The following is a 12,012-nucleotide window of genomic DNA, read 5'->3' as shown; positions in this document are numbered from 1 at the left end:
TAGAGGAGAAAATACTTCTGAAGCTCGCTTTACTAATCATTAGAGAACAAATTTTGCCTGCAAGATTTGGCTTGATTAGGTTTACCTTTCCAAAACTAATGTGGTGTTACCATGGTACAGGGCAGGGGTGGTATCAAAAAGCAATACCACGGAATCTCATATAATATGATTGCCATATTCCCAAGGTACTCACATTTAACATACCAACTTCATACGCTGAATGCCTGGCAAGAGCAACAGCCAAATTATTAATCCCCAGCTTGCATCACAAAATCAACAGCAACAGCAAGTCCATCATGATAAATACAATGGATGGTTTCACAATGGTCACTAGTCCTTCAGCAACCAACTAGATGGACTAATCTTTAAATTCTGGCTGATATCAATAAAGTATTAATTATTTTAATGTTATGACCGTTAACCGATAAATGGCAAAAATTATAAAAAAAAATCTATAATGACTACCATTCAAAAGTTTTATTTCAATTTCAAATATATTTCTTTCCCTTTAAACTTTCCATTCATCAAAGAATTCTGGGTGAAAAAAATCTATCATGGTTTACACACAAATATTAAACAGCACCAGGACTGGGAGGCACCAAATCAGCATATTAGACTGATTTCTGAAGGATCATGGGCCACTGAAGACTGGAATAATGGCTGCTAAAAAAGCAGCGAATTCATCATAGAAATAAATCTATAAAATATTTTAAAAGAGAAAAGCATTTATTTTAAATTTTAGTAATATTTCACAATATTACTGTTTTACAGTTTTACAATATAACTAATTATACTACTATATTAATCAAATAAATGCAGCCTTGGTAACTATAAAATAATTCTTTCAAAAACGTTTTAAAAATCCTTAAAGGGGTGGCTAATTATGATTTCACTTTTCTAACTTTAGTCTCATGTTGCTATTTGAGCATAAACAATATCTGCAAAGTTACAACGCTCAAAGTTCAAAGCAAAGGAAGATATTTGCTTTTAAAGAAATCGTTTTTAAGGACTTCAACAAACGGCTGGTAGGGACTACACAACATTCCTCCCGGGTTAGTGACATCACTAACCCTAAATTTACATAAACCCCGCCCCCGGGAACACTCAGTCCATGTTGAGAAGAGGAAGAGTTGTTGTAGTCGAGCACATTTGTGAGTATGCTCAAGCTGTCGTATCCGTCTTTGCACATGCAATACAGTACGTAATAAAAATGCATTGCATGTCACTCTGTAGGCATCTTACAACAGTTCCCACACAAGCGATTTTATAGATTATCATGACAGAATATGCTAACCAATGTCTTGAAGATAGTTAACTCCACATCAGCAACATAAATTCATCAACCATTCAGAAACGTCCTGTGCTTTTAGTCTTGTTTAGTGTCCCTTTTAGTCTCTTTTAGTTTATTGATTTTAGTGCTTGTCTACATGAGGTAATCAGAGCTGCTAACACACACACACCAGCTCTTGAAGCTCCGCCCTCCGTGCCGGGAGCAGCAGCTCATTTGCATTTAAAGGGACACACACACAAAACAAAACCTTTTGCTCACCCTCAAAAAGGGACAATTTTAAAATGCTGTAAAAAATAATCTGTGAGGTATTTTGAGCTAAACCTTCACATACACACTCTGGGGACATCAGAGACTTATTTTACATCTTGTGAAAAGGGGCATTATAGGCTACCACCCCTTTAACTTGTGAACAATATGGTATATGCTAAGAATAATATATTTCAGTTGTAATGTTGTGATTCTTAGCATATACAGTACAACCTAAAACCAGGCTAACAGCACAGAGCTACCAGTTAAACTAGTTGTTTGAGCAGCACATCAATAGGTCGATTTTATGTAGTTTTGGACATCACTAATAAAGACCCACAAACTCGTACTGTCAATACGAAGCATAAACAATACCTAAAGAAACAAGCACATACTGGATTAGACAGGTGAACCAATAACCCTAAAAATGTATAATAGTTCAACAATAACAATAGTTCAACAAGATAATAAATTTAACTCAAAACAATCATTATCTTGCATAAAAGACACAAGCCAAGCCAACACAAAGGGTGGTCTTCTGCCAGGTCTTACACAACGCAATAAACAAGCAAGAACACGCAGCTGAGACAGTCAAGGCCTGTATGGCAAACCCAACTTCGCCACACACAGGCACATGCACACAGATACTTGTAGCCCTACCTTTATTCCTAACTAGCATGCAGTGCTTCCCAGTCCTGGTCAGCTGACTGATCCACAGTTCCCAGTACATGATCCCAGTTCCAGTACAAGGGCTGATGGCAAAACACTTTAGCCCCCAATCCTCAGGTTCTGGGTTTAATTCACACAAGACAGCGAGCTGAAAATCTGACACGCTCCTCTTGGTTGAATCATTTCAGAGTTGCTGGTGCGGCTCCGAACTCAGAGTTTCCAACCCCGCAGCCGGAATGCCAGTCCGACTTGATTGTGGGCCTCCATGCCAACTGCCTTAAGTAAGAAATGCCCACATGTGCTTGTGTGAGATATGGGAAGATTGAAGTTCTGAGGGTAGTTTTATTGGACGTCTTGCGAGGGGAGGCGTGTGTGTGTGTGTGTGGGGGGGGGGTGTTGGTTTCAGAAGGGGGTTGAGGAATGAGCAGATGGTTCCATTTCTACACCATGTGTGCTGCCTACCCAACATCCCTCATGGGAGAGGCTGGAAAAGCATGGAGGTGCAGAATTAAACATACCCCAGAGTTTCAGAGCAACATGTAAAATGTATTAAGACAGGATGCTCATTGCTGAATTATTCAGATACACCAAAAAACATCTCAACATTCAGGGAAAAAAAATTGTCAGCACACAAGGCATCAATAGACTAGACCAGTGTTTCTCAACTCTAGTCCTCAGGACAAGGTTGAATCAGGTGTTTAAAAAAAAAAAATCTGGTAGGTGGAGTTTAGAAACACTGGAGTATATGACGTCTGCTTGGAAAAATAAAAAGGCGTATGTAAATATAATAAAAGAAATAAAACAGATTCAAGTCTTAATGTTTAGACTACAGAGGCCAGCTACTGACTAATCTAGTCTAATGGACAAGACCATCAAGTCATGTCAAAAAGATAACATTTCATGAGACAAGAACACATGAATGCCAGACAATGTCTTACCAATTACCAACAGTCATAGAGCCACACACTGAAGTCGGGGGCGTGTCAATCAAATAATAATGGTTGAAGGTTACAGGTATTGAACATGATACCGAAAGTGGCGCATTCCATGGACGAGAATCCATGAACCGCATTATTAGACAGCCTTATTAGACAGCTAAGGCTACATTATGTATTAAGACCATTTAAAAATCATAATATAGCATAGTGCTATTGTGAAATCACAAATGCTGCGATTCAATTAAATGAATAAATACGCTGTGTATTTCCGAGTTAAGGACGGCACTTTATTCTATAGGTTATGTTTCTTCCAGTGTCTCAGAGCAGCTCCGTTCACAGTAAATGCTGCTCCACTCGAACTCAGTCTCAGCATGTGCTGTTTGTTTGGGTTTCCAATAACGTGCATTTGGAAAGCATTTCATAGCGAAGTGTTGTTATTTACATGCATGGAGCGCATCTCAGCCGCTCGGTTAACAAACACCATCTCTGCATATGCTTTGAGTTTGGGTCGCTAAAGCTAAATTTCAAGCAAAAGGTTTGCACAGGATAAAAAAAAACAATTTCTCTGTGGCAGCACAGGAATAAATAAAATACCTGGAACAAAGCATCGATTACACACCTGATCCAATGTGTATCGATAAAAGACAGACCGACCGACCGACCGACGAATATATAGAAATGACAAGCCCTGTACATTCACAAACTTTGCTCACCCTCATGCAACACTTCTGATTGATCTAGCAATTGACCCACGTAGGGCACGTCGCGTGGCTGCATGTGTTTGTCCTGCGTGTGCTCCTCAGCACACGTGCGGTTTCTGTGTGTGTCTTTGTGTGCAGAAGCTTTGCTGTGAGACAGCTGGGGGAGTGCTGTGTGTGCCGTGTGAATGGGCATACTGAACGGACTGACCTGTATGGCCTTGTCCTGATGGGAGTCTAGCGCAGCTGTTGTGCTGGGCTTTAGCCAGGCTTATAGCAGCTGCACCAGCACCTCTGTACTCGGACTGGAGCTGCTCTCAACTAACACAGCTTATGGACAGAACATCCTGATCTCAACATCTATTCCTTTACAATCAATATAACTTCAAAGTGCACTTTGGTGCTTCATTAGTAAGTTCAGGCTAACAAAAGCCCAGGTACCATGGAAACCTAGTAGAAAGCAAAGGCAGCACCACAAATGTTTAAAGTGGAGATGCACCAATATTAACATTCTGGCTGATATTTCAAACTATACTATTTTGTTTGAGAAATCAAAAATAAAACTAAATTTTAAACACTGCAAGCGGATTGTTCCAAACCTCTATGCTGCTATTTTTCTATGGAAAGCAAAAGGAAAAATCTTAAAATGAAAGTTCATTCAAAAACTAAATTAATTAAAAAATAATGGACTATATAAAATTCTATGCTATTTTGTCAAATCTATGCTATTTTAACATTAAATCTAATGTCATTTTTAAATGCTGCAAGTACATTTAGATATATTTAAATGTCACAACATTATGATGTACAGTATGAAAAGATGCTAAATTACATATAAGAGTGTTATTAAATTAGTTTTTAAATGTTAAAATAAAATAAAAACATACCATTAACAATTAAATATCCAATCTTAACCATTACCAAAAAATAAAAATAAAAATACTGGCATATAACCAATATTATGCATCCCTACCCTAGTTACACAGTTAACCATTACACTTAAACATTACATGTATTTGCATGACACTTCAAGACAAACACACTGGAAAAATACATCACTTCAGCCCATTTAAGAATATTTATGCCACTTCATGAGCATATTTTACTTAAAAATCACACCAGTCATGGGATGTTCTGAAAGCCTGTCAAAGAAAGTGACAGTAACCGAGAGGGGGCGGGGTTTATCAATCGGTCAATTGTCTCAACTCCTCCCCAACATCCGATAAATCAGACACCTCAACTGTCCGTCACCAGCTCTGGTCCCAAGGCACAGAACAGCCCCCTAACATTTCACTGGAATGTGACAAGTACATCTGTCATGCAGGAAATTGTGAGCAACATTCTCAAACGCAAGAGCAGCTCGCAGGAGGAACGGACAAACACATTCCCGAATCCCGATACTGCAGGGTTTTTCGGCAGCAGAGTAGAGCATATGTAAGTCGACAGGTCGACACACTGCTGCCAGGTCTCCCGTCGCGGTGCTAATTGCATGCGTTCATAGCCTGTGTGCGGATGGACAGAAAATGGACCTTTTCCCAAACAGAATAGCGGTTATTCCTTCCAAACAAATTAACTAAATTATGAGTCACCAAAAAGAATAAATACTAATATAGTAATGACATTTTCTGAACAGGATTCACCAAACTTCTATCCCTTCTGCCATTGGTCACCAAACAGTCCTGCTCCAAACTCATGCTAATGTTGCTGTTCTGCACTGGTGCTCAAACTAACAGAGAAACGTTTTGAGTGCCACAGTGTTCAGAGTTTTTGTGGGAATCAATCTACGAATGGCTTACTCTAAAGCAGTGGTTCTCAATCTGGGGGCCCACCAGGGGGCAATAAGTCTTAAATTCTTTAAATTATGTTAATACAACTAAATCTTAATAAAAATGCTTAAGGAAAGAAAACTCAAAGATGAACAAATTAAAATGAATTATAATTAATTTATTACAACAGGAGTACCAAAGATGCAGCTTAAGATAAGACAGATAAGAGGGCCTTTGAATATTATCTTGGAGTCAAAAGGTTGAGAACCACAGCTCTAAAAGAAGTTAACATAAAATAATCATTCTGTCACTATTTACTTACCCTCATGTAGTTTTGAATGAGAACGCAGGCTAAACAACACCTTTTGGGCAAGATTATCAGTGAACAATGGCATAAATTTAGTCAGTTCTTCAAAAAAAACTATTACAAACCTTTTACAAAATTGGAAAATAGCACAGAAGTTGTATGAACTACTTTTCCGTTTTCTTTTTGGAGCTTGACATCATCTAATCAGGTTGTACAAAAAGAGCTGTGCTATGATTCTTTAAAATTTACTAGCATACAAAAACCATAACAGCATACAAGTTTTGAACAATATGAGGGTAAAAATAGTCAGACTTCAATTTTCTTGGTGAACTATGCCTTTACAGGAGAAAGTATTTCAAAATTGAACAAATGCCACGTCATCTTTTGTGCTTGAGAGATGCGAGGCAAGAATCACCATTACACCTCAAGAGTGCTGGTGAAGTGTTGCACTAGTGAATGACAGCACAAGCTCACCTGTTTATCTGAAAGCGCTCAGCACATCACAGCAAAAGCCACATGGTGCAAGACAAGGCCTATTTTTAGATCCAGCACAAAACAAAACTATCTTGCCATAAATACTCCCAGGATAATCATGCTGTGTACATGCACAGAGGAACTGCCGAACAATGATTCCTCAAACAATGGGCCCATATAAACTGAACACTATGAAGGACAGATCCTGTTCATTCACAATAATGAGGACAAGAGCTCTCTGCAACAAAGAATGCACAGTTGTCCCCCCTCTCACTCAGTCTCTTCCTCTATTCCAGTAAATGGCTCTCCAGTTGAAAAGACTAGTGCAGTATTACAAGACAACAGACAATCTGATGAATACAAGTGTCAAAAAGGGAAATTCATTTACCACATAGCCTACAATTAACCAAATGTGTCAACGATAGGGATGGGAATCGTAATGAATTTAAAGGGTTAGTTCACCTAAAAACCTGTCATCATTTACTCACCCTCAAGTGGTTCCTATTTTGAAGAATGTTGGAAAGCAAACAGATCACAGTAGCCACTGTCTGCCACAGTATTTTTTCCATACTATGGAAGTCAATAACCACCGTCAACTGTTTGGTTACCGACATTCTTCAAAATATCTTCTTTTGTGTTCAAAGAAAGTCATACAGGTTAAGAACAACTTGAGGGTGAGTAAATGACAGAATTTAAATTTTTTGGATCAACTATGCTTTTAACAATTCCCATTCGGCTTTTTAATAGCCTATGAATGATTATTTTAGCCACTTTAAGGAAGAAATCTCTGGTAAAGAATGCAATTCTGGTGCCGAATTATGAGATGATTTCAATAATGGATACATAAGAAAAACAATTATTGCAAAATGTCTGTTCACACACTTTTTAAAGGCAGCTTAAATGCAATCCAATAACGGTTTATATTAAACAACTAATAAAATAAATTAATAATTACTAAAAATATCTATATTAAAAGATACAACATTGTATTATAAAAAACAAACCACAAAAAAACTAAACTATTTTTCACATATTTTTTTTTATAAAATACTACTGACAGAACTCAAATAAAGTCACTTTAATAAAGTGTTTCAGTGCCTCCAAATTTGACAAATCAGAACTCAAAAGGGACAAAAAAGGATGGCATTATAAAACATTTATGCCTATATTTACAACAGTTCTATCAAACTTCCATAAAGAGTTTTAGAGTTTGCTGAAATCCTCAATAAAATGTAAAAAAAAAGAAAGATTACAGACATACTGTGCAGCAGACAGAATTTCAACAGTTCACACGCTCTATTAACACAACAAGATACATAACTGCTTTTCAAATGTTATTCAGTCAAGACATGAGTATGTGTTATGTGTTCTGATTTTTATCTTACAGAACCCTTATGTCACAGATTACGATTCAAATGTTTGAGGTCGGTGAAATGTTTCTGAAAGAAGCATCAGTCTCACCAAGGCTCCATTTATTTGATCAAAAACAAAGTAAAACAGTAATATTGTGAAATATTATTGCCAATGAAATACGTAAAATGTAATTTGTTCCTGTTATGGCAAAGCTGAATTTTCAGCATCATTCCCCCGGTCTTCTCTTCTCTTTGTACAAGCATGCACAAGCATGAAAATCACACACGCCCAACAGCTTAAAGGTATTAAGAGTTTATGCAACACAACACGGACTCAAGACACTTAAATGCCCAACCAGAATGAAATTATATGTTCTTCTTTTTATATTTATATAATTCCGAATCATCTTTTGTCAACTACAGTCAACAATAACAGTGACAATAGCAAAAGTGTTAAGATTGTATGAGTTAGCAATGTGATGCAATGCAACCATATGGTGAGAAATGAAAAAGATTTTTCACACTTAATCAGACAATCAGCAATCTCTGTCCATCCTTTCCCTCTTTCTCTCTCTTTGCTTTGAGTCATTTTTGGGCTGTGTGCAGGACGCATCCAGACCTGTGGCTCCTCCCTCTGAATAACATCTACCTGATGCACCACTGCTACCTGTGGTTGCCACAACAGAGTGGGCAGAACAGAGATCATCAGACTGCTCACATCCTCCATATCTGATGACATTTTCCCACCAGCAGCATCCACGGCTTCTTAACAGATAAACACATCCACTTCCTCATAACTTAGTCCATTACTTAATTTTACTTTATCTGTTAAAAGCTCTCCAAATAATACAATTAAATAAATAAGGGAAATGCTGAAAATGAAATATAATCATTTAATGAAAAGGTTTGTGATTTATACATTACGGTTCCTGTTTGAGGTCAGTAAGGTTTTTTTTAAAAGAAATTAATACTTATATTTAGCAAGCCCAATTTAAGACACAAGCGGAGCAGCATCACATCAGGAATATTAGGCTGCTGTCACTTAAAGTATGGATCTAATATACTGCTACACTAATTGATACAATAAAAACTAAGAGACTAATTTATGTAAACATTGACGAGTCGTTCCAGCCAAGTCACTCAATAGGGAAAGATGCTTTTTGTCCCCATAATGGTGTAATAAACTCACTAAATTGACCAGACAGTTTCTGGATAACTAATCAACCATTCTGTTGACCCATCACATTGAAACGCTGTTCCTAAAAGCATCTCCATTAACTCTTTCCCTTCCATTGACAGAATTTTTTGGGCTTTCACTGTTATTCGGCAGGGGGCGCTATTACTTCTGAAAGAGTACAGAATCTCCGTATCAAAACACAGGCGAAGAAGAAGCAGAAACAAGCGATAGCATATGTAAGCAGATGCATATGCAAAATAACGCGATCATCAACATTGAACCGCATATAAATCAAAAATGACTAATGTTAGCCTATTGAATGAAATGTCGACCCAGGAAGTGGTATAGGCGTAAGGGTGCAAGCTTTGGGGGTGTTGATGGAAGTGATCTATTCCATTTATGTTTTGATCATCGTTCTGAATACGATCTGCAATTGAGATTTTTTTTTTTTTTTTTTAAGTCCAACTGAAATCAAAATTGACCCTATTTACTTTGTTAGCGCATATTACTAGTCTTGTAGTGAAAAATTAATCCGTGCAAGTTAATACACAGAAAAAAATTGTTTGCCGTCGTAATCTTTAATCAAAGTCTGAAAAGTTACTTCCGGTCTGGAATGGCGTTCCTTCTCTGATGATGTAGGTTTGACGGCTTGGGTTGGGAAACGCTTAACCACTCCCCTCAAACCGTTAGTCTGCTATGAGTGAGAGATAGAGAGGATGAGCGCTAGAGTAAAACCCTGCCCTCTGTTCAATATTCCTTTTCACTGGGAAATACGTCACAACACTGGAGAAAAGTCGTTTGCAACTTCCGGTTCACGCGGACTTTAAATGAAAGTTGCATGCTCAGATATTCATACATCAAAATATTATGGGGGCCATGAAACTGGCTGGCAACTTTTTTCAAAAATGCTGGCAGGGAAAGAGTTAAGTATACAAGCGTTGCACCTCTTTGTGCAGGTCTTAAAAGAGCCTGCTTAACCCAAGAAACAACTACAGGGCCTGCATTTCTTTTGGAGGCGAGAACGGTATTTGAAGACATTTTGATGAAGGCTTTAAGAGACATTCTCTAAGGAAATTACCAACCATGGTGGTTAAGACAACCACGTCACCAGATGAGGGCGAACGCATTAGCCCGGTCTCAGAGATAAGACAGCATAAGCCTTCGGTATTTAATGAGCCTGGTGGGCCAGACACATTACGAATGGAAATGGATGGATTGAGTCAGCCAAGTGGTCTTGCGAACAGGAAGTGTTGGCAGGCTGTGGAGGACCTGTCTGAACACGCATCATGACCTCAATAGCGCCAATGAGGAGTCGTCGTTCATTTAACTACAGTGGATGTTGCGTGTCGACATCCCTTCTAGAGAAGACAGATCATAACATGCTTGATTCAAGCGTTCATTATCAATAGAAAATGAGCTGTACTACAGCTCAAGGGTGTGACGAGAAGTGTTATCTAACGCAGTGAATGCATTAGTGAAACGGAACAATCTGTTTCAGAAAGTGAAGGTGACGCCTCAAATAAATAAGAACACCAAAACATTCACAACATAAAACGCACAAAGGCTGGGAAAGGGAATGGCAATGACACAAACTAAGCAGATGCTAGGATACGTCTGATGAGAATGCAGATATCCTGGCTTTAACCCTAATCTCTCCTCTGTCCCATCTGATTTCACTACTGAATTGTGGGATTATTCACTCAGCGTTCCAAGACATATCGTAACGCTCAGACAGGCCATTCTTTGCGGATGGGATTCAACTGGGATTCATTAGAACTACTTTGATGTGTATATGACCAAAAATGAAAGGCCAAACAGGGTTTTTATTGGGTCTTTTATTTATTTATTTTTTTAGTGGTTTTTTAACCATACGTAGTCATACACACATGCAAAGTTGCATTACAGAACTCCTAATAAAGGCAAAGACACAATCATTTTTGGGTGAAAAAAATCTAAATAAATAAAATAAACAATAAATATTATACAACATAATATTATAAACTTTGCTTTGACAGCCAAAAAATGTTCAATGCAGGAAAAAAAAACCCATCAAAATGTAACTTGTTGTAGAGCAAGGTTATATAATTGCAAAGTTCAATTTAATCTCTGTGCGGTTCCTTCAAACTGTCCATTTCAATGAATCAGTTCAAAACACTAATTCAATTATTTATTTGCATCATCACACATCGAACAAAGGCCAAAAACAGCAGAAAAAGCTAACAGATACAGAACAATGACACCTTATTCCTGGTCTGAAGAGAAAAACATGGAAAACCACTGATCTGCAGAGAAAGAGTTGAACTGAAAAAGTCCAATATCTCCATCACTGCCCCAACATAGAAGAATTACTCCAGTGTGTCATCTAATCCAGACCTTAATAAGGACGCAATGAGAGGATGGAACCGGATAAGGCTGTTAAAATGAAGCAGGATTAGCAGATGTCTAGGAGAGCACAGGCACCCACTATCTCACCAATGAGACAAAGATGAGTATCCAATTCACAAGTGTGTTACCAACTAGACATGTTAAAAAATATACATATCCAATCAACGTTGATACTTTGAGCCTAGTGAAAACAAATTGCAGTGTTCTATTGACCTCTAGTGGTGCAACAACCAAATCGAACCATGGGCCAAGAGAGTCCCATCAGGTCTTCACAATGAGACAGAGAGAAGTTTGAGACTACTTTATAAAACTTCTCCTCAGCTGTTTTGCTTCAAATCTATCTCACATATCAAAAAATGGATTGCTTAATCTAATTTAGCCCTTAATTCCTATCCTCTTACATCCTGGGAAGCTCACACGTGTCAGTGCTGTCTACTCAATCCTTTAGAACAAACTGAGATGAAAGAGATATTTATGTAACGTAGCCTAATTACTAACTCAATTACAGCAGCATTATGCTTGCTTACCAGAAACAACTAGAGCTCCAAAACCATAACTTCACCAAATCATCTACGATATTCTCTCATATTTCTTAAACGGACAGTTCTGACTCTCAATTTTGCTTGGATGAGTCTTATTTGAAGCTGCTGCCAAATGCCAACATTATATCATTAAGTTAACACATGTGCACAAAATCACTCTATCGGAC

At 37.9% G+C, this 12,012-nt stretch overlaps 1 protein-coding gene across 1 annotated transcript in view; it reads right to left on the bottom strand.

Annotated features, from left to right (window-relative positions):
- abl2 (c-abl oncogene 2, non-receptor tyrosine kinase) overlaps window positions 1-12,012 on the bottom strand; it is a 28,375-nt gene that overhangs the window by 11,476 nt on the left and 4,887 nt on the right. The gene's annotated exons all lie outside the window — the stretch shown is intronic.

This window comes from Squalius cephalus (assembly GCF_949319135.1).
Source record: "Squalius cephalus genome assembly, chromosome: 16".
Classification (NCBI taxonomy): Eukaryota; Metazoa; Chordata; class Actinopteri; order Cypriniformes; family Leuciscidae; genus Squalius; species Squalius cephalus.
The sequence above is the reverse complement of the archived record's forward strand: the minus strand, read 5'-3'. Positions and strand labels throughout refer to the sequence as shown.